Source organism: Procambarus clarkii, chromosome 19 (genome assembly GCF_040958095.1).
Source record: "Procambarus clarkii isolate CNS0578487 chromosome 19, FALCON_Pclarkii_2.0, whole genome shotgun sequence".
Classification (NCBI taxonomy): Eukaryota; Metazoa; Arthropoda; class Malacostraca; order Decapoda; family Cambaridae; genus Procambarus; species Procambarus clarkii.
This window is the reverse complement of record NC_091168.1, coordinates 43735976-43761045: the sequence shown is the minus strand read 5'-3', so window position 1 is coordinate 43761045 and position 25070 is coordinate 43735976.

Below are 25070 nucleotides of genomic sequence, written 5' to 3'. Positions count from 1 at the left end.
CCGCTTCTTACAGCAAGCCCAATTCAATAACCAGCGTCTTCTACGATGGGCTTTATATCTGCAAGATTTCAACCTGGAGATCCGCTATATCAAGGGTTCTGACAACATCATAGCCGACGCCCTCTCCAGAGTCTATGAAGTAGAAGCAACTCCAACTATCACTCCACCACATGAAGACGTAACTTCTTCCAGAACCGCAGGGTTCGGGGGAGAGTTGTGACGATAATCTCTTTCAAGAGAGATTGAGCCTGCTCTTCCCTACATAATTACATCAAAATACAAGATACGTTCACCAAGTATCGCCAAACGTTTTGCCCAGAGAGCAAATCGTACCCTGCACACACCTGGCCACCGCCGTAACCAGCTAACTGCTCATCCTCTGCCTGCCTGCTGCTGATTGGCTGGTGTCTCGTCGCACCTGCCCTCCGCCACCTCCACAAGTCGACGTCTGGGCTGCAGTGCGCCAGTCTCGTCAGAATATCTCAGTGCTCCATGCAGTTGACATCTCTCGCTGGTAGACTAAGCCTTGGCTTTCATGTACTAAGGGAGGTGGCAGCTCGAAGCCAGTATTCCAGCACTCATATTTTATTTTGCTATCACTGTAACTTACTTGTCTTAGCGTAACTTTACATTTGCCAGTGATTATTCATGTTATTTGTTGACTTATCCTGCATATTTTTATGAGATTGCCTTTATTCATGTCTTGTTTTCTGGAGTAATTAAAATTTCATTGTTTATATACTTGTGTTTTGTGTGTCTTCCCATTACCTTACCACAGACGAAGGGGCAAACTTTTCTCTTTTTTTTCGTGATGTGACGAGGCCCTGCCCCTAGCTTTTGAAACAGTCGAACACCAACGCTTTACCAACACAATATATATATATATATATATATATATATATATATATATATATATATATATATATATATATATATATATAATATGTCTAATATGTCTATATATATATATATATATAATATGACATATATATATGTCTTGGGCACTAGTCCAACTTCAGAGGAATTCGAAGAAGTGTTTGACTTGCAACAATGATCGAACCCGTCTGTGACATTCATCAATGTTTCCCATTGTTGTGTTCTTCAAGAGATCCATAACCTTTAAGTACCTTTTTGCATTATTATTTTTGTATCAACCCATGTATATCTTGTAACCATCAAATGCATAATAAAGCACAAAAAATATTCAAGGAAGGGGGTGGTAGGAGAAAAGCACACAGAAACTGTATTGGAGGGGATCTAAACATTCCCTCTAATGCGTTATGCGTGGTTTCCTCCGAGGCTATGGGTCCCCCTTCTTCCAGCTAGAGGTGGTACTCCCTTCCTTATTATATATATAAATATATATATATATATATATATATATATATATAAATATATATATGTATATATATATATATATATATATATATATATATATATATATATATATATATATATATATATATGTCGTACCTAGTAGCCAGAACTCACTTCTCAGCCTACTATTCAAGGCCCGATTTGCCTAATAAGCCAAGTTTTCCTGAATTAATATATTTACTATAATTTTTTTCTTATGAAATGATAAAGCAACCCTTTTCTCTATGTATGAGGTCAATTTTTTTTTATTGGAGTTAAAATTAACGTAGATATATGACCGAACCTAACCAACCCTACCTAACCTAACCTAACCTATATTTATAGGTAAGGTTAAGTTAGGTAGCCAAAAAAAGCTAGGTTAGGTTAGGTTAGGTAGGTTAGGTAGACGAAAAAACATTAATTCATGAAAACTTGGCTTATTAGGCAAATCGGGCCTTGAATAGTAGGCTGAGAAGTGCGTTCTGGCTATTAGGTACGACATATATATATATATATATATGTCGTACCTAGTAGCCAGAACTCACTTCTCAGCCTACTATGCAAGGCCCGATTTGCCTAATAAGCCAAGTTTTCATGAATTAATGTTTTTTCGTCTACCTAACCTACCTAACCTAACCTAACCTAGCTTTTTTGGCTACCTAACCTAACCTTACCTATATATATAGGTTAGGTTAGGTTAGGTAGGGTTGGTTAGGTTCGGTCATATATCTACGTTAATTTTAACTCCAATAAAAAAAAATTGACCTCATACATAGTGAAAAGGGTAGCTTTATCATTTCATAAGAAAAAATTTTTAGTAAATACATTAATTCAGGAAAACTTGGCTTATTAGGCAAATCGGGCCTTGAATAGTAGGCTGAGAAGTGAGTTCTGGCTACTAGGTACGACATATATATATATATATATATATATATATATATATATATATATATATATATATATATATATATATATATATAAATATGTTTTACCTAGTAGCCAGAACGTCGTACTCGGCCTGCTATGCAAGGCCCGATTTGCCTAATAAGCCAAGTTTTCCTGAATTATTATATTTTCTGTAATTTTTTTCTTATGAGATGATAAAGCTACCCATTTCATTATGTATGAGGTCAATTTTATTTTATTGGAGTTAAAATTAACGTAGATATATGACCGAACCTAACGAACCCTACCTAACTTAACCTAACCTATCTTTATAGGTTAGGTTAGGTTAGGTAGCAGAAAAAGTTAGGTTAGGTTACGTTAGGTAGGTTACGTAGTCGAAAAACAATTAATTCGTGAAAACTTGGCTTATTAGGCAAATCGGGCCTTGCATAGTAGGCCGAGAAGTGCGTTCTGGCTACTAGGTACGACATATATATATATAGTATATATATATATATATATATATATATATATATATATATATATATATATATATATATATATATATATACATATATATATATATATATATATATATATATATATATATATATATATATATATATATATATATATATATATATATATATATATATATATATACAACTTTAGAACACTTTCCCACCAGGAGACTCGAACCCTAGCCAGCACAGAAGCCTTCCAGCAACTGCCATAACAGGTACGCTTTAACCCGCTCCACCACCTGCTCAGACCCTTAAAAGAGATGGTAATTTCGGAGTATTTATACACTCCAAAGATATACCACCTCCCAAGAGCACTAGAGCAAGTGAGGGGTCATTTTTACGTTTTTTCATCCAGTCCCTGTTAATATGGGAGAACACTGTGTCTATGCTTAAGGCACAACTCTCCTAAACACGAAAGTGAAGTATACAACTATAGAACACTTTCCCACCAGGAGACTCGAACCCTAGCCAGCACAGAAGCCTTCCAGCAACTGGCATAACAGGTACACCTTAGCCCGCTCCACCACCTGCTCAGACCCTTAAAAGAGATGGTAATTTCGGAGTATTTATACACTCCAAAGATATACCACCTCCCAAGAGCACTAGAGCAAGTGAGGGGTCATTTTTACGTTTTTTTCATCCAGTCCCTGTTAATATGGGAGAGCACTGTGTCTATGCTTAAGGCACAACTCTCCTAAACACGAGAGTGAAGTATACAACTTTAGAACACTTTCCCACCAGGAGACTCGAACCCTAGCCAGCACAGAAGCCTTCCAGCAACTGGCATAACAGGTACGCCTTAACCCGCTCCACCACCTGCTCAGACCCTTAAAAGAGATGGTAATTTTGGAGTATTTATACACTCCAAAGATATACCACCTCCCAAGAGCACTAGAGCAAGTGAGGGGTCATTTTCACGTTTTTCATCCAGTCCCTGTTAATATGGGAGAACACTGTGTCTATGCTTAAGGCACAACTCTCCAAAACATGAGAGTGAAGTATACAACTTTAGAACACTTTCCCACCAGGAGACTCGAACCCTAGCCAGCACAGAAACCTTCCAGCAACTGGCATAACAGGTACGCCTTAACCCGCTCCACCACCTGCTCAGACCCTTAAAAGAGATGGTAATTTCGGAGTATTTATACACTCCAAAGATATACCACCTCCCAAGAGCACTAGAGCAAGTGAGGGGTCATTTTTACGTTTTTTCATCCAGTCCCTGTTAATATGGGAGAACACTGTGTCTATTCTTAAGGCACAACTCTCCTAAACACGAGAGTGAAGTATACAACTTTAGAACACTTTCCCACCAGGAGACTCGAACCCTAGCCAGCACAGAAGCCTTCCAGCAACTGGCATAACAGGTACGCCTTAACCCGCTCCACCACCTGCTCAGACCCTTAAAAGAGATGGTAATTTCGGAGTATTTATACACTCCAAAGATATACCATTTTCCAAGAGCACTAGAGCAAGTGAGGGGTCATTTTTACGTTTTTTCATCCAGTCCCTGTTAATATGGGAGAACACTGTGTCTATGCTTAAGGCACAACTCTCCTAAACACGAGAGTAAAGTATACAACTTTAGAACACTTTCCCACCAGGAGACTCGAACCCTAGCCAGCACAGAAGCCTTCCAGCAACTGGCATAACAGGTACGCCTTAACCCGCTCCACCACCTGCTCAGACCCTTAAAAGAGATGGTAATTTCGGAGTATTTATACACTCCAAAGATATACCACCTCCCAAGAGCACTAGAGCAAGTGAGGTGGCATTTTTACGTTTTTTCATCCAGTCCCTGTTAATATGGGAGAACACTGTGTCTATGCTTAAGGCACAACTCTCCTAAACACGAGAGTGAAGTATACAACTTTAGAACACTTTCCCACCAGGAGACTCGAACCCTAGCCAGCACAGAAGCCTTCCAACAACTGGCATATCAGGTACGCCTTAACCCGCTCCACCACCTGCTCAGACCCTTAAAAGAGATGGTAATTTCGGAGTATTTATACACTCCAATGATATACCACCTCCCAAGAGCACTAGAGCAAATGAGGGGTCATTTTTACGTTTTTTCATCCAGTCCCTGTTAATATGGGAGAACACTGTGTCTATGCTTAAGGCACAACTCTCCTAAACACGAGAATGAAGTATACAACTTTAGAACACTTTCCCACCAGGAGACTCGAACCCTAGCCAACACAGAAGCCTTCCAGCAACTGGCATAACAGGTACGCCTTAACCAGCTCCACCACCTGCTCAGACCCTTAAAAGAGATGGTAATTTCGGAGTATTTATACACTCCAAAGATATACCACCTCCCAAGAGCACTAGAGCAAGTGAGGGGTCATTTTTATGTGTTTTCATCCAGTCCCTGTTAATATGGGAGAACACTGTGTCTATGCTTAAGGCACAACTCTCCTAAACACGAGTGTTTAGGAGAGTGCTCTTGGGAGGTGGTATATCTTTGGAGTGTATAAATACTCCGAAATTACCATCTCTTTTAAGGGTCTGAGCAGGTGGTGGAGCGGGTTAAGGCGTACCTGTTATGCCAGTTGCTGGAAGGCTTCTGTGCTGGCTAGGGTTCGAGTCTCCTGGTGTAAAAGTAGTACAATTGTAATTGTACTACTTTCCTGTGCTTTGTTTAGAATATTTATAATTAAGTTATATTTTGAATCCAAATCGAAATCCTCCTTAACATCACACATCGCAGGGTTCACGTCTTGCTCCAAGACCGGCCCTCCCACCCCAATACCCAAGACTTTCCAATCTATTTGACTCAAAAATTTTCTTAGGATATTAAAATTAGCTTTACGAAAATCTGGCACTTTAACAGAATTTTCTCCTGCACATCTATTCCACTCTATGCTAAATCTGATTACTTTGTTATCACTGTTCCCTAGTTCACTACTGATATCTGTCATTAATCTGTGTTTCCTTGTTTGTAAACACTAAATCTAAAGTATTATTTTCCCCCGTTGGTTCCTTAATGTGTTTTGTAAGAAAACAATCGTCAATTAATTCTATAAAATCTTTTGCTTTTTTACTCCCTGTTCTGTTAATCCAATTTATTCCACTAAAAATAAAGTCACCCAAGACACAAATACTTTTAGAGCTAGATGCTCTAGATATTTCATTCCGTAGATGCTCTAGATATTCATCAAATAGATGCTCTAGATATTTCATCCCATAGATGCTTTGCTTCCATTCTGTCTAAATTTGGTGGCCTATATATAACTCCAATTATAAGATTATTTGCTTTTTCTTTTAATTTTATCAAAATAGCTTCTGTGTGTGGCTCAGTTTTGATTCCCTCTTTGAGACTACGTGTCAAATTGTCCCTAACATATATGGCTTCTCCCTCTTCTCGTCTAATATATCTATCTCTGTGAAATAGTTTAAATCCATTTATTTGATATTCAGCTAATAGGTCTCTATTTTCTACTTTCATTCACGTTTCGGTAAGTGCAATAATATCATTTTTTTCTGTACAAACAAGAGCATTTAGTTCGCTTATTTTGTTTCTTAGACTTCTACTGTTAGTGTAATATACCCTAAGTGTATTGTTATTTTGAGGCCCTACTCTTTCCCTGATCATTTTGCCAATTTCTTTCTCCCACAAACACATGCTTTTATTACCAACTTCCTCGATATCAATTCCCATACCAATATCTGCTAACAGTTTAAACCCAAACAAACGCCTCCAACCACTGGTTTCAACAAGTTCGCATCAACAACCTCAGCCCTCGATTGAAGCACCCCATCCCGAGCATACATTTCATTTCTTCCATAGAAGTGTTCCCAGTTATCTATGAAAGATATTGCATTTGATTTGCAATATCTTTCCAGTCGGCTATCGACACCAAGTGCCCTTGACATCCTTTCATTTCCCACTCCCTTTCTTGGAAGGATGCCACATATGACCGGGATTCCTCCCTTGCTCTTATCTAATTGTATGGGTGTTTTATACCTCTCAATCAGTTCCTCACTCCTAACTCGACCAACAACATTTCCTCTGTTGCTAATACAAATAATGGGATTATTCCCATTTCCAGCTATAATATCATTCATGTTGTTTATAATATCACCAATTCCAGCTCCGGGATAGCAAAATCTTAACCTGTTCCCCCAATTTCTAGCACAAAACGTTTTGTCTAAGTACCTCACCTGGGAATCTCCCACAACCAAAATTCGCTTAGGTGCCTCCTTAACTTTCTTAGCACCTTGAGGGGCCTGTGCTTCGTTGCTCTTCTTTGATTTCCTTTTCGAGTGAACTGCAGGCTCACCACAGTATTCGTCTCCCACCACGGCAAATGAATTTGTAGTCCTTAGGGCGTCTGTAGGCAGCCTTTTCAAGGTCTTTTTAAGACCTTTGTCCTTTACGACTTTCCACGACGAGGTCTTTTTAATATTGGCCTCCTCCTTCAATTCTTCTTGATGTTGTTTCAGCTGCCGTACCTCCTCCCATAGGGAATCCATCTCTGCTCTCAGAATTCTACTAGATTCATCAGTTCCTTCACTAATCCTTCCATTATTGCTATAATAATATTACTACGGTTATTATTACCTATTATTACTATGTTATTCAAGATGAAGATTCATGGTACTTGCAGTTATTGATTCAAGTAACTTTCCCACAATCGACGTTAAGATAATTTGCCGATAGTTGGACGCAAGTGATCTATCTTCTTTCTTGAAAATTGGTACCAAATTAGCAACTTTAGACAACTCTGGAACTCTGCCTGACCCTAATAATTTATTAAATATGGTAGACAATGTTCGCAATGTTCTTTTTGCACTCGTTAGACATACTGGTAAGTGTACTCGAATATGTGAAAGTTGTGGGTCAATATGTGTTTAAATCCAGTCACAAAAAAATACCCCCCTCCCCCCCACAAAAATATATAGATACGTTAAAGACAGCCTTGATGATACCTTGAGACAGTTTCAGGGCTTAGGGTCCTCGCGGCCCAGTCCCCGACCAGGCATCCTCTTTGCTGGACTGGTCAACCATAGAGTTTGAAACCTGAAAATAAATCGGCCAAAACAAATAAATGTCACTACTTCTGCCACCTGTGGCTGATTAACATGTTGACCAATTTCGTTCCAACTTCCCATGCTTAGTGCCGGATATGCATTCTCCAAGATGTAGAAGTCACAACAACATCCGCATAAAAAACAAAGGAAAAAAATGTAGTTGTCAACTTTCTGACAAAGGGACATAACAAATATTGCAATTGAGCAATGTATTTATATGATATATAATAAAATACTGTGTTACGACCCTGGGTTCATCAGTGGAAACCAGAGGTCAAATTGAGCTAAATAAATTACTTTATATTATTTGATGCGCTTGTCGACGCATTTCTGTTTGTATTTTCCTTGCCAGACGTAAGACGAATCTTGTTTCTCACAGAGAAGTTAAAGACTGAGCTTGTGGTTGATTATTAATTAATAAAATAGGCATCAACTATGTTTACAAATGATTAGAAAGTATTAGTAAAGTAGATCTGAGTAAACGCGGATATAGGGCTGCTGTACGATTAGCTGAGTATTCGGCCGGCAGCGAGTCAGCTGGAGTAAGCTGAGACTGGAGGCTGGCTTCCTTCTCTGGTTGGCGTCGTGGTGTAAACATCTCTACTGTGTTGCTCTGCGTCCCTCTCCCCTTCCTCCTACTTCTCTCCCTTACCTTATCCTGTGTCTAGTTTGCCAAGATAAGTAATGTGCTGTATTCTGGTTTTCTGGCATAAGTGTGTATTAACTAATTCGGGGATCACTAGTGTTTATATTGTTAAGTAACTCTAAGGGGGGTCCCAGTGGAACCATGTGGGCTCCAGTAGTACCAGTAAGCTACCTAGAGTCCTTGCTAGTGTCCCTTGCCTAGTAGACTTTACCCTAGCTTGTGCTAATTGTAAAACCTTGTGTCCTGCCTATGTGGACCAAGGTAGTTAACGTAAGATAGTGTGGTAAAGATATTATTGTTATTGTTGTGAATGTATGTGGGGGGTTGTTGAGAGGGTTTAATAAATAAGTTAGATTTAAAGGAATATCCATTCTTCCTGTGTAGGAGATCAATGATCTACCTCTAGGCTGACATGTTCAGGAAGCCACTATAAGTATTACTGTTTTATATTTTTATTGGGGGCCGGGCCGTTATGATCTCCCTTAATGGTGATACCTCCTGATTCTAACTGCTGACCCTTCTCCATAATAATACTAGATCCCCCATAGTAGCCAACATTTTATAACATACGGCATAATAACATACTCATTATTATGGGAGAAATCTGGACCTCCCATAATACCAGCTGAATACCAACTTTGGAGACCTTCCTTATTACTGGTTTTCTTCTTTGTGCATCTGAGATGTGCTTGCATTTCTTTATTCCTAATTGCCAGTAAATAGGAAATGTTATCGTTAATATCAGTACTGGTTGCCGCCTGTCGTGCACGCATTTATTTAAAAAAATCAATTCTTAACACATTCCGATGAAATTTTCACTACGTTGATACCAAATAACGGGAGATTTATGTAGATTTTTTCACTATATTTCACTATATTTTGGAAAAATCTCCAGTCGCCAGGCCTCTTAAGTTACTCTTTAGTAAATACAGAGATAAAATATTTTTTAAAAATTCTACTCATCTCTTCGCCATTATCAGTTATCTGACTTGTCTCCGTTTTTTATGGACCTATCCTTTCCCTAATCTTTGTTTGATATAATTGAAAAAACCTTAGGCTTTGTCTTTGCTTTCCCTGCTATGAGAACTTCATAGTTTATTTTTGACCGCATTTCTTGTTTTAACATTTCTAACCAGTAGGACGAATTCTTGTTCTGAACCGTCTTCCCCATTCTTAATCCTTTTGTACCAAGCTCTCTTCCTACCTATAAGGTTCTTCATATCCTTTGTTATCCACTTCGGGTCCTTATTATTATTCGATCTAATCAAATTTGCATGGTATACTACGTTTCTGTGCTAGGCGTAGAATATTTTTAAATAAGTTAAATTTTGAATCCACATCGAAATTCCTTCCTACATCACCCATCGCTAGGTTCACGTCTCACTCTATGACCGGTCCACCCTTCTTGCCCAGGACTTTCCAATCTATTTCACCCAAACAATTTCTCAGGCCATTAAAATCAGATAGAGAGAACATCCTTTCCTTACTCAACTTTCTGACTATGGAAAATCATTATCAAGAGGAACAGAAAGTCGACATCACGACTAAGCATCTTACAGGAGGGATGCAGTCGTTGCCTTTCAATGATGTCCTGAGATTGACATCAGATAAGGAAGAGAAGGGAAGAGTGATGGAGATAAGGAAGAGAAGGCCAAACGATGTTGTTGTTATAGATTCAGCTACTGGGAACAAAAATATTCAAGTAGCACGGACTATGGTGAGCCCGTAGTGGACTTACCTCGCACAGGAGCCGGCCTGTAACTGAGGTGGATGGCCAAACGACACGGAGACTTTTTATTAGATCGACGGCAAGAGGACAGAGACTACAGAGAGGTCTCAGTTTTTTTCTTTCTTCCTCTCTGCTTTCACACAACTTGATAATGGTCTAGGACATACCGAAATGTCGTCTTCTGCATTGTGTTTTGATCATCACTGGAAACCTTAAAATATATTTTTTATAAAGCAAAGAGTTAGGGAAGACATGACTGAAGTAAACAGGTGGATGAATGGGCATAAACACAACACACCATAAACACAACACACCGCCCTACGGTGCCGCAAGTCTCCCTACAACACACTCCTCTGTTTTAGTCACCGTTCCTCTATCTACAGCACAACGCAACAAGCACCTTGGTAGCTCCGATCATCCACAATATAAACGCGTCCACCAACATCTGTACTGGTGCAGCCATCGGGAGGACAAACCCTTCATGCAAACTGCACCTACTATCAACAAGAAAAAGAAGAATGGCATGAAAAGGGGATATTACTTATGTATAATATATATCAACACACAATAGAAAAGAAAATAAGAGATATAAATTTGATAAGTTTAGAATGAGGAAAGATGTGGGTAAATGCTGGTTCGGTAACAGGGATGTGAAACTATTATGCTACTGTGTAGCATAATAGATGAGGGATCCTTTGATTATTTCAAGCTTAAGCTTGACTTACGTTAATAAATACCAAACCCCGCCTCATACAATAAAGACACAACAGCGTTCTATCCGTACTGGACTATTATCAATCTGTGCAATAATAGAGAGGTTGATATATTGATGAAAATTAAGCCACCCAAGAGGTGGCACGGGCATGAATATTCCGTAAGTGGAAGATTTTTTTTGAGTGTTGTTCGACATGTGATGTTTTGGTCGTGAAAGAACGTCTAAGGACGTTGGTTGCTTCATGTTTGAAGAGACAGTGATGTAGTGACTTTTCTGTGACTGTTTGGCACATGATGCATTCCCTTTCTCTGGGTTCATCAATTTCTCAGTTGCATCTGTAATCTAGACATAGTCTATGTAACCGAACTTCTATTTCCCTGTGGATTCCTTTGTGAATACTTAACCTGTCCAAAGATGGCCTGAGGATATCATATTGCAGAAGACGAACGTTCTGCTACTCTATCGTAGATGGGGTTGGTTGAGGTGTGCAAGTTTTTTATGATTTTTTTTTATGTTCCCTGAGTTAGATTATTTTGTGATATCACTGGATGAGAGGAAATGACGAACCAGCGAGACTCGACCTGGTCTTCACCCTGAACGAATCTGACATAAGAGAAATCGGGTTTGAAGCCCCAGTAGGAATGAGCGACCACAGTGTATTGGTGTTTGAGTACCTGATTGTAGAAGGGTTATTGAACTCGAGGAGGGATACCAAAACCAAAAGGTTAGCATACCGAAAGGGAAACTTTGAGGAGATAAGAAAATTCCTAACAGATATAGCATGGGAAACAGAGCTCAGGGAAAAGACGGCCCAAGATATGATGGATTACATCACGCAAAAATGCAAGGACGCAGCAAACAAGTTTGTCCCAGCCCAAAAGGAAAACAGTGAAATGAAGATGAGAAACCCATGGTTTAATCAGAGATGTAGGCTAGCTAAGCAGCAAAGTAAAAGGGCATGGAGAAACTATAGGAATAACAGGACATTGGGGAGCAGAGAAATATACCAGAATGCCAGGAATGAATATGTCAGGATGAGAAGACAGGCAGAAAGACAATACGAAAATGACATCGCAAGCAAGGCAAAGACTCAGTCTAAATTGCCACATCAGGAGAAAAACAACTGTAAAGGAACAGGTTATGAAATTAAGGATAGGGGCAGAAGGATTCACTACAAATGACAAGGAAGTGTGTGAGGAACTGAATAAGACATTCCAAGAGGTCTTCACCTTAGAGCAAGGAGAAATCCCAGAGATAAGAGAGGGAATAGCTAACCAGGAACCACTGGAAGAGTTTGAGATTACCAGCGGGGAAGTAAGGAAGTGTTTACTAGAGTTGGATGTGACAAAGGCTATAGGCCCAGATGGAATCTCCCCTTGGATACTAAAGGAAGGAACAGAAGAACTGTGCCTCCCACTCTCCATAGTGTATAACAAATCACTGGCAACAGGGGAACTGCCAGAAATTTGGAAAGCAGCTAACGTAGTCCCGATATACAAGAAAGGGGATAGACAGGAGGCACTGAATTACAGGCCAGTGTCCCTAACCTGCATACCATGCAAGCTGATGGAAAAGATTTTTCGAAGAAAGCTAGCGAAGCACCTGGAGCGAAAGAACTTTGTAACACAGCATCTACATGGATTCAGGGATGGCAGGTCCTGCCTCACAGGGTTTCTTGAATTCTACGACCAGGCAACAAAAATAAGGCAAGAAAGAGAAGGGTGGGCAGACTGCATATTTTTGGATTGTCAGAAAGCCTTTGATACAGTGCCACACAAGAGGCTAGTGAAAAAGCTGGAGATGCAGGCTGGAGTGAAAGGGAAGGTACTCCATTGGATACAGGAGTACCTAAGCAACAGGAGACAACGAGTCAGTGTGAGGGGTCAGGTCTCAGATTGGCGAGACGTTACGAGTGGAGTCTCGCAGGGGTCAGTCCTTGGGCCTATACCGTTTCTGATATATGTAAATGATCTTCCAGAGGGTATAGAATCGTTTCTCTCAATGTTTGCCGATGATGCAAAAATTATGAGGAGGATTGAAACTGAGGACGATAGTAGGAGGCTACAAGATGACCTAGACAGACTGAGTGAATGGTCCAACAAATGGCTGTTGAAGTTCAACCCGAGTAAATGCAAAGTAATGAAACTAGGCAGTGAAAATAGGAGGCCAGACACAGGATACAGAATAAGAGGTGAAGTACTTAATGAAACGAACAGAGAGAAAGATCTAGGAGTTGATATCACACCAAACCTGTCTCCTGAAGCCCACATAAAAAGAATAACGTCTGCGGCATATGCGAGGCTGGCTAACATCAGAACAGCGTTCAGGAACCTGTGTAAGGAATCATTCAGAATCTTGTACACCACATATGTAAGACCAATCCTGGAGTATGCGGCCCCAGCATGGAGCCCGTACCTTGTCAAGCACAAGACGAAGCTGGAAAAAGTCCAAAGGTATGCCACTAGACTAGTCCCAGAACTAAGAGGCATGAGTTACGAGGAAAGGCTGCTGGAAATGCACCTTACGACACTGGAAGACAGAAGAGTAAGGGGAGACATGATCACAACCTACAAAATCCTCAGAGGAATCGACCGGGTAAACAAGGATAAACTATTCAACACTGGTGGGACGCGAACAAGGGGACACATGTGGAAACTGAGTACCCACATTAGCCACAGAGACGTTAGAAGGAACTTTTTCAGTGTCAGAGTAGTTAACGGATGGAATGTATTAGGCAGTGATGTGGTGGAGGCTGACTCCATACACAGTTTTAAATGTAGATTTGATAGAGCCCAGTAGGCTCAGGAATCTGTACACCAGTTGATTGACAGTTGAGAGGCGGGACCAAAGAGCCAGAGCTCAACCCCCGCAAGCACAACTAGGTGAGTACACACACACACACACCAGGCTACGGGGCCTCGTAGCCTGGTGGATAGCGCGCAGGGCTCGTAATTCTGTGGCGCGGGTTCGTTTCCCGCACGAGGCAGAAACAAATGGTCAAAGTTTCTTTCACCCTGAATGCCCCTGTTACCTAGCAGCAAATAGGTACCTGGGAGTTAGTCAGCTGTCACGGGCTGCTTCCTGTGTGTGTGTGTGTGTGTGTGTGGTGTGGGAGAAAAAAAATAAAAAAAAAGTAGTTAGTAAACAGTTGATTGACAGTTGAGAGGTGGGCCGAAAGAGCAAAGTTCAACCCCCACAAGCACAACTAGGTGAATACACACACACACACGAGGCACACATACGAGGAAGGCACACAAACATTCATACCAAAACAGAGATACAGGGCCAGAAAACAGGATTGGTTCAACAGAAATTGTGAGAGGGCCAGAGACCAAAAGACACAAAAATGGAATCAGTATATTAAGAGGCCAAACTCCCAAACATACCAGCGATACAAAGTTGCGAGAAACAACTATATGGCAGTAAGGAGAGAGGCAGAAAGAAATTTTGAAAAAGGGATAGCGGATAAATGTAAAACAGAACCGGGCCTATTCTACAAACTCATAAACAACAAATTGCAGGTAAAGGATAATATCCAGAGGTTGAAAATTGGAAACAGATTCACGGGAAAGGAAAAGGAAATGTGTGAAACATTAAATGAAAAGTTCCAAAGTGTGTTTGTACAAAATTAAATCTTCAGAGAACCAGACACAATAAGAATTCCAGAGAACATCATAGAGCGTATAGAGGTGTCTAGAGATGAAGTGGAAAATATGCTAAAGGAGCTCAGTAAGAACAAAGCAGTTGGCCCAGATGGAGTTTCACCATGGGTTCTGAGAGAATGTGCATCCGATCTCAGCATTCCACTTCACCAGATCTTTCAAGGCATCCCTGTGTACAGGAATCGTAGCAGACGTGTGGAAACAGACTAACATAGTTCCAATCTACAAAAGTGGCAGCAGGGAAGACCCCCTCAATTATAGACCTGTATCATTGACAAGTGTAATAGTGAAAGTATTGGAAAACTAATCAAAACTAAATGGGTAGAACACCTGGAGAGAAATTATATAATATCAGACAGACAGTATCGTTTTCGATCTGGAAGATCCTGTGTATCGAATTTACTCAGTTTCTATGATCGAGCCACAGAGATATTACAGGAAAGAGATGGTTGGGTTGACTGCATCTATCTGGACCTAAAAAAGGCTTTCGACAGAGTTCTACATAAGAGGTTGTTCTGGAAACTGGAAAATATTGGAGGGGGTGACAGGTAAGCTTCTAACATGGATGAAAAATTTTCTGACTGATTGAAAAATGAGGGCAGTAATCAGAGGCAATGTATCGGACTGGAGAAATGTCACAAGCGGAGTACCACAGGGTTCAGTTCTTGCACCAGTAATGTTTATTGTCCACATAAATGATCTACCAGTTGGTATACAGAATTATATGAACATGTTTGCTGATGATGCTAAGATAATAGGAAGGATAAGAAACTTAGATGACTGTCATGCCCTTCAAGATGACCTGGACAAAATAAGTATATGGAGCAACACTTGGCAAATGGAATTTAATGTTAATAAATGCCATGTTATGGAATGCTGAATAGGGGAACATAGACCCCACACAACCTATATATTATGTGAGAAATCTCTAAAGAATTCTGATAAAGAAAGAGATCTAGGGGGTGGTTCTAGATAGAAAACTATCACCTGAGGACCACATAAAGAACGTTGTGCGAGGAGCCTATGCCACGCTTTCTAACTTCAGAATTGCTTTTAAATACATGGATAGCGATATACTAAAGAAATTGTTCACAACTCTTGTTAGGCCAAAGCTAGAATATGCAGCGGTTGTGTGGTGCCCATATCTTAAGAAGCACATCAACAAACTGGAAAAGGTGCAAAGACATGCTACTAAGTGGCTCCCAGAACTGAAGGGCAAGAGCTACGAGGAGAGGTTAGAGGCATTAAATATGCCAAAACTGGAAGACAGAAGAAAAAGAGGTGATATGATCACTACGTACAAAATAGTAACAGGAATTGATAAAATCGATAGGGAAGATTTCCTGAGACCTGGAACTTCAAGAACAAGAGGTCATAGATTTAAACTAGCTAAACAAAGATGTCGAAGAAATATAAGAAAATTCACTTTCGCAAACAGAGTGATAGACGGTTGGAACAAGTTAGGTGAGAAGGCGGTGGAGGCCAAGACCGTCAGTAGTTTCAAAGCGTTATATGACAAAGAGTGCTGGGAAGACGGGACACCACGAGCGTAGCTCTCATCCTATAACAACACTTAGGTAATTACACACACACACACACACACACACACACACACACACACACACACACACACACACACACACACACACACACACACACACACACAAAAGCTAATCAAAACTAAATGGGTAGAACACCTGGAGAGAAATGATATAATATCAGACAGACAGTATGGTTTTCGATCTGGAAGATCCTGTGTATTGAATTTACTCAGTTTCTATGATCGAGCCACAGAGATATTACAGGAAAGAGATGGCTGGGTTGACTGCATCTATCTGGACCTAAAAAAGGCTTTCGACAGAGTTCCACATAAGAGGTTGTTCTGGAAACTGGCAAATATTGGAGGGGTGACAGGTAAGCTTCTATCATGGATGAAAAATTTTCTGACTGATAGAAAAATGAGGGCAGTAATCAGAGGCAATGTATCGGAATGGAGAAATGTCACAAGTGGAGTATCACAGGGTTCAGTTCTTGCACCAGTGATGTTTATTGTGTACATAAATGATCTACCAGTTGGTATACAGAATTATATGAACATGTTTGCTGATGATGCTAAGATAATAGGAAGGATAAGAAATTTAGATGATTGTCATGCCCTCCAAGAAGACCTGGACAAAATAAGTATATGGAGCACCACTTGGCAAATGAAATTTAATGTTAATAAATGTCATGTTATGGAATGTGGAATAGGAGAACATAGACCCCACACAACCTATATATTATGTGAGAAATCTTTAAAGAATTCTGATAAAGAAAGATATCTAGGAGTGGTTCTAGATAGAAAACTATCACCTGAGGACCACATAAAGAATATTGTGCAAGGAGCCTATGCAATGCTTTCTAACTTCAGAATTGCATTTAAATACATGGATGGCGATATACTAAAGAAATTGTTCATGACTTTTGTTAGGCCAAAGCTAGATTATGCAGCTGTTGTGTGGTGCCCATATCTTAAGAAGCACATCAACAAACTGGAAAAGGTGCAAAGACATGCTACTAAGTGGCTCCCAGAACTGAAGGGCAAGAGCTACGAGGAGAGGTTAGAAGCATTAAATATGCCAAAACTAGAAGACAGAAGAAAAAGAGGTGATATGATCACTACGTACAAAATAGTAACAGGAATTGATAAAATCGACAGGGAAGACTTCCTGAGACCTGGAACTTCAAGAACAAGAGGTCATAGATTTAAACTAGCTAAACACAGATGCCGAAGAAATATAAGAAAATTCACCTTCGCAAATAGAGTGGTAGACGGTTGGAACAAGTTAAGTGAGAAGGTGGTGGAGGCCAAGACCGTCAGTAGTTTCAAAGCGTTATATGACAAAGAGTGCTGGGAAGACGGGACACCACGAGCGTAGCTCTCATCCTGTAACTACACTTAGGTAATTACACTTAGGTAATTACACACACACACACACACACACACACACACACACACACCAATTTCCATATTATGAAATGATCGGGGATATAAGGTGGGTTACCACTCCCCTCCATATCGGACATGTTTTACAATGGGTAGAACATATTGAGCAAATAGCCATATGCCGACATGGTAGAAGTATTATAATAATTTTCATGTCAAAACAAACTTTGCACTTCATTTCCTCATTCACCCTCGCCTTCCGGTCATGTACCCCCTCTGCTCTTTCCCCTGCTATTTCTTCTTCTTCGTTTGAAGAGGAAACAGTGGTAATCCCTACACGCTCTAGCTGAAGTGGAGAAAGAGGTGGATAGGAGGTTACTTCCATAGCAGCTGCAGTCACATCTACTGTGCTTGTTTTTTCTAAATACCACAGCATAACTTCTATACAGTTAGTTTCTGTAAGAAGTGGTAATAAGTCCTTTGTAATTGTTTAAATAGAGGCGAATTCCTGCTTTCACACTAGTAAAGCAGTAAAAACTAGTAAAGCACATTAGTAAAGCTGCTCACACTTGTTTGAGCAGTCTCCGTGGTGTAGTGGTAAGACACTCGCCTGGCGTTCCGCGAGCGCTGTGTCATGGGTTCGTATCCTGGCCAGGGAGGATTTACTGGGCGCAATTCCTTAACTGTAGCCTCTGTTTAACGCAACAGTAAAATGTGTACTTGGATGAAAAAACGATTCTTCGCGGCAGGGAATCGTATTCCAGGGACCTGCCCGAAACGCTATGCGTACTAGTGGCTGTACAAGAATGTAACAACTCTTGTATATATCTAAAAAAAAAAAAATAAAATAAAGGGATTGTCTAGTTTAACACTCATAAAATATAAATTCTCTATCCCCCTCACATCCCTGGGGAGCCGGTCGGCCGAACAGACAGCACGCTGGACTTGTGATCCTGTGCTCCTGGGTTCGATCCCAGGCGTCGCCGAGAAACAATGGGCAGAGTTTCTTTCACCCTATGCCCCTGTTACCTAGCAGTAAAATAGGTACCTGGGTGTTAGTCAGCTGTCACGGGCTGCTTCCTGGGGGTGGAGGCCTGGTCGAGGACCGGGCCGTGGGGACACTAAAAAAAAAGCCCCGAAATCATCTCAAGATAACCTCATTAGGTTAGTAATTATATAATATTCTACTGGGATGTTTTTCGTACGAAGGGAAAAATGGTTCAGCATTCATTATGTATTGCCCATCTTTCACCACATTTAAAAACGTGCATATGGGATAATATCGAGCATGTAAAATCCAAATATCACCTGAAGGGGAAAGATTGCAGATCCCTCCCCCGCAATAGAACCATCTGATGCAGTCTCCAACTCCTGCAAGTGAGTAAAAGGAAAGAATTAGCTACGTTTCTTCAGAGATCTGATCTGATCTGATCCGATCTGATCACTAATCATTTATACTTTAAAATAATGGATAAGATAAACCTCTGTATCTTTCCTGCAAGATATGTTCTCTAACTTTAATCTTAATTTGTTAAATAAATTAATAAATAAATAAATAAATAAATAAAATAATAATACACACCGCAAATTGTATAAATAAGTGTAATACATTCTATAGCGACTTCAGTCGCTGAATGTAGCAGTACACAGTTACAGTCACGCCCTCAGTTACTCTTTTAGTACAGTGTAACCATGTCTCCCCAGGATATGGCTTTCCTAACCATCCTTCTTGAATTATTAACGTCAGAAGGACACAGTGATATAGTAGCAAGAGCAAGGAAAATTGCTGAAGACGACCCAACCATAAACGAAGCACCGTGGCAACTTGTAGGCAACGGAAAGGCAAACAAACGAAGAAGAACCAAAGAAACGTCCAAAGAAACCAAACTAGAAGCCAACCAGAACTCAAGAGGAGCACCCAAACCAATGCCAAGGACCATATTCAAAACCAAAAAACCAGTGGATGGTCCCACTTATGCTTTCATTGCCGCACTGGAAAAGAATAATCCAGGATCAGATCTTAGAGCCAAGCCCGACATCAGAGGTAGATATAACATATCCACAGCTAATCCGGATATAATCACAAACCTCAGGAACACAGAACACCTAGTTGAACTGAAACCAGAAGAAAAAATCACCAAAATGATAGTTCAAAATTTCCTGGTCGAAGTTCATGCAAACAGACTCCTAGAATGCCCAAATGTCACAACGGCGGAAAGATGCAAGCACAACAATATAGAATCAAGAGAGGTTCTTGTAACAATAAAAGGACCTCGCATCAACACTCTGAGTGTTGGCTTCTATGGTCAATTCAGGCTGAGACTGTACAACCCAGAACCCATGCGCTGTTACAGATGTCAGCGCTTCGGCCACCACAAAGATGGCTGCAGAAGCCCGGAACGATGTGGTGTATGTAGCGAGCTCCACAATACCGACATATGCAAGAATCTGCACAAAGAAGGCAAACAAACGAAAGCAAAATGCCCGAACTGCAGGGATACACATCACGCCTGAAACAAACGATGTCCAGAAAGGGTAAAAAGAATACTAGCTTTCGGATCAACCCAGCAACCCAAAGTAACAACTTCGAGACCCCAATCGACCAGACCCTCGGTAAAAAGCCAGTGGTACACCCCTCGGCAAGTCCGAATAAATAAAGATCAGCAACAGTCTGGCGCGCCGGGTCCTTCTGGTTTGGGCAAGGACGGGGCCTTCAACAACTGGAGTGGGCAGGGAGGCGCTGCTCCACTGGGAGACAGCAACAGAATGGATCGGGGCGGCAGGGTGAACATGCCTGCCGTTGCCTCCGGGACCTCCCAGGCAGGAATGATGATCCCTGCATCATCGGGTGCCCCAGTGGCTGGATGTAGCAGGGGCGCTTCGGCCCAACCAGGAGTCTCCTCACCCACCAAGAAGAAAGTCTCCACTCCAGCCAAGAAGACACAAACGGTCGGGAAAACCAGTACTGTAAAAACCATGGACTCAATGATTCCACTATAAACGGAAAAATGGACAATCTCAAAATTATACAATGGAATATTCAAGGATTCAAAAGAAAAAGAACAAACACTCAGAGCAGTGCTTCTCAAGGATAGCATTGATATTGTTCTACTCCAAGAAACACTCACCAGGACTGACAGATTTATCAATATCCAAGGATATCAAGGATTCCACTGCCCTATGGCAGAAGGTGGCACCAGACGCCTTTCAATTCTAGCAAGAAATCATATCAATGCCACGGCAATCACAGACCTGCCCAACTGTGGCGAGAACGTCGAAATTATGGGAGTCAAGCTCACTATGAGGAACTCAACGCTGTCCATTTTCAATGTATACAAGAGCCAGAGAGAACATGACATGGATCTCTCAACAATCTTTGAAATAGCAGTCACTACACCTACTATCATCTCTGGTGACTTCAACGCTCATAGTGAATTACTTCTTGATTCACCAAGAACGGACGCCAACGGAAGACATATTGAACATCTTTTGGATGAAGTGCCAGGTGACTTCAACTTGCCTAGTCTCAGGTGGAAAATAGCAAACAATAATATTATACCAGGAAATCTATCAGGACCTAACCAACAACAGATTAGAGAACTACTTAGATTCTGTGACAAATTTTCACTCAATCAGCAGATATCGGAGCCAACGAGAAATGAAAATATTTAGATCTGGTCTTTACGAACAATGAAGACATTATCAGAGACATTACGATATCAGATACCATACTCAGATCACAAACTCATTGAAGTGCAAACGATCATCAATACTCAGAATAGACCTAAAACGTTGATAAAGCGAGAGGGGCTATTCAGTAAATTCAATTTTAATAATAAAAGGATAGACTGGGAGATAATAAACAGGGAACTTACAAACATTCCATGGGGAACTGTTCTAAATAATACAAGTCCTACAGAAGGAATAGAAAAACTGACTTCAGAAGCGTATCAAGTCTGTCTGAAACATGTTCCTTTGAGGAAAGCCAGAAAGAGATCTAACGTAGAAAGAGAACGCAGACGACACTATAAACGCAGGAAAAAAATAACGGAACTGCTTATGCAGACACGAATTTCCCGTCAAAGAAGGAATAATTTAAATAGGGAGATTGAAGAAATCGAGCGGAAATTGAAACACTCATATGAAACTGAAGAAAGGCAGTTAGAACAGAAAGCAATTCAGGAAATAAAGAAAAATCCAAAATATTTCTTCTCATATGCGAAATCAAAAAAAACCACTGCCAGTATTGGACCTATTCGTACAAGTGAAGGTTCATACACGGAGGATGACAAAGAAATTAGTGAAATCCTAAAAAGCAGCAGTATGAGGACATGTTTAGCACTCCAATAAACAACATGAAGGTGGAAGATCCAGACAATTTCTTTATGCGGGATATTCAAACCCCTGTAAATATAACTGATATAAACACGAGCGCACTAAATTTTGAAAAAGAAATTGAAAACATGCCCATGCACTCGGCCCAGGTCCAGACTCATGGAATTCAATATTTATAAAGAAATGCAAAGTGCCGGTAGCACAGGCACTCAGTATAGTGTGGAGGAAGAGCTTGGACACGGGGGAGATACCAGATGCACTTAAAGTAGCAGACATAGCCCCTCTACACAAGGGAGGGAGCAAAGCATTGGCAAAAAATTATAGACCAGTTGCACTAACATCGCACATCATAAAAGTATTTGAGAGAGTGATTAGGAGTCAGGTCACCAATTTCATGGAGACCAATGACCTTCACAACCCAGGCCAACATGGATTTCGAGCGGGAAGATCGTGCCTCTCACAGTTACTTGAGCACTACGACAAAGTCACTGAGGCATTAGAAGAAAAACAGAATGCTGATGTGATATACACGGACTTCGCAAAGGCTTTCGATAAATGTGACCATGGCGTGCTAGCACACAAAATGAAGTCAATGGGAATAACCGGTAAAGTAGGACGCTGGATACTCAGTTTTCTGTCAAACAGGACTCAGCGAGTAACTGTCAACCATATAAAATCTAGTCCAAGTGCAGTGAAAAGCTCTGTACCTCAGGGTACAGTCCTTGCACCGCTGCTTTTCCTTATTCTCATATCAGATATAGACAAAAATACAAGTCACAGCTTCGTATCATCCTTTGCAGATGACACAAAAATCAGTATGAAAATTACCTCGGCTGAGGACATTGAAAAACTTCAAGCTGATATTAATAAAGTTTTCGACTGGGCATCAGAAAATAACATGATGTTTAACAGTGATAAATTCCAGGTACTCAGGTACGGTAAAAATGAGGACCTTAAACATAATACAGAGTACAAAACACAATCAAATGTACCCATAGTAGGAAAACAGCATGTAAAGGATTTGGGAATAATAATGTCTGACGACCTAACGTTTAAGGAGCATAACCAAGCAAATATTGCGACAGCCAGAAAAATGATAGGATGGATTACGAGAACTTTCAAATCCAGGGATCCCATCACAATGGTTGTACTCTTCAAGTCACTTGTGTTGTCCCGTCTTGAGTACTGCTCAGTACTCACTTCCCCCTTCAGAGCAGGAGAGATTGCCGAAATAGAGGGAATACAGAGAACATATACGGCACGCATAGACGCAATAAAGCACCTAAATTATTGGGATCGTCTCAAAGCCCTCCAAATGTACTCACTAGAAAGAAGACGAGAGAGATATCAAATAATATACACCTGGAAGATACTGGAGGGCCAAGTACCAAATCTACACAGTAAAATAACAACGTACTGGAGTGAACGACATGGAAGAAAATGTAGAATAGAACCAGTGAAGAGCAGAGGTGCCATAGGCACAATCAGAGAACACTGTATAAACATCAGAGGTCCGCGGTTGTTCAACGTCCTCCCAGCAAGCATAAGAAATATTGCCGGAACAACCGTGGACATTTTCAAGAGGAAACTAGATTTATTCTTCCAAGGAGTGCCGGACCAACCGGGCTGTGGTGGGTATGTGGGCCTGCGGGCCGCTCCAAGCAACAGCCTGGTGGACCAAACTCTCACAAGTCGAGCCTGGCCTCGGGCCGGGCTTGGGGAGTAGAAGAACTCCCAGAACCCCATCAACCAGGTATCAACCAGGAAATCAGTCTGCTTAATTCGACGGAACCAACCCACACTGGTGGGGGAAAGCTGGATCTCACGTTTGTTTCCACCAGTGTTTATGAGTTGTGTCATTGGTCAGTGGATCATGTTCTGACCAGTGGCCACTTTGCTACAAAAACAGTTATTAATATAGCACTACCTCTTAGACCTCCAGCTCCCGAGCCCGGATGGGACTTTATCAAGGCAGATTGGACGAAGTTTCAGGAAGCTCTCGAAACTTGGCACCAAAACTACACTCCTCCTGACAACACCGAAGAAATGGAAAAAATTTAGTAAATGCAATACATAGAGCAGCAAATCACGCCATCCCCATGAGGAAAACAATTACCCAACAACACAAGGACCATTGGTATTACTGTGATAGGATTAAAGAGCTACATAACAGACTAAATCGTGCACGAAAGAATTTCAGAAGAGATAGAACCGAAGCTAATCTAGGACTTCTTAGAGCTGTCCGAGATCATGTGCACGAAGAAACAGCAAAAATCAGAGAAGAAAAATGGCTCGAGTGGTGTGCCAAGCTAAATCAGCATATGTCTTTGGGCGACATCTGGAGGCAGATCAACAAGGCCAAAGGAAAATCGTCTCCTGCTCCACCGCACCATGTTCATCCAGAGCAAGAAGCAGAAAGGCTAGCAAATCTATTTGCTTCAAGAGCCAGTTCCACTCAACTTCCTCAAGCAACTCTGACTCACCAACAAAGACTTCAAGCAGCAAGATGGAAAAAAATAGATGATGCTTTAGCCTTACCTGACGAACTAGACCAACCTTTCAATCTGAAAGAACTCAGAAGTGCTACAAAGAAAACTAAAAATACAGCTCCAGGCGAGGACAAAATCACTTACAACATGCTAGCCAAGCTAGGAGAAAAGGGTAAGAAGCCTTCTTGAATCTCATCAACAGAGTATGGGTGACAAGAACCCGACCACTCTCTTGGAACAGTGCAATTATAGTTCCCATTCCAAAACCTAAAGACCCAGGAAATCCAAGACCCATCTCATTAACAAGCTGTCTGGCCAAAACTGCAGAAAGAATGGCCCTTAATCGAATTGAATATAAAGCCAATCCACTACACCAAAATATGTTTGCTTACAGAAAAGGTGTTGGAACCACAGAATGCCTTACCTCCCTCCTGGATAAAATCAATGACAAACCTGGAATCCTTATTTTCTAGACCTTGAAAAAGCCTTCGAGTTAGCCAGTGCTCCAGCTACACTGTGCTGCCTTGTGGATAAGGAAATCAAAGGACACGCTCTTTCTTTTGCCAAAGGAAGCCTGCTTAACCGAGAAGCTAAAGTCAAATTCCAAGGAAAAACATCGACCTCAAAGAGGCTGGAAAATGGAACTCCGCGGTCAGGAATACTAAACCCCTTCCTCTTCAACTGTCTCATGGAACAATTCATGAAGCTCAAGCTACCAAAAGCCAAACTTCTTAACTATGCAGACGACTTTGTGGTCATCATCAAT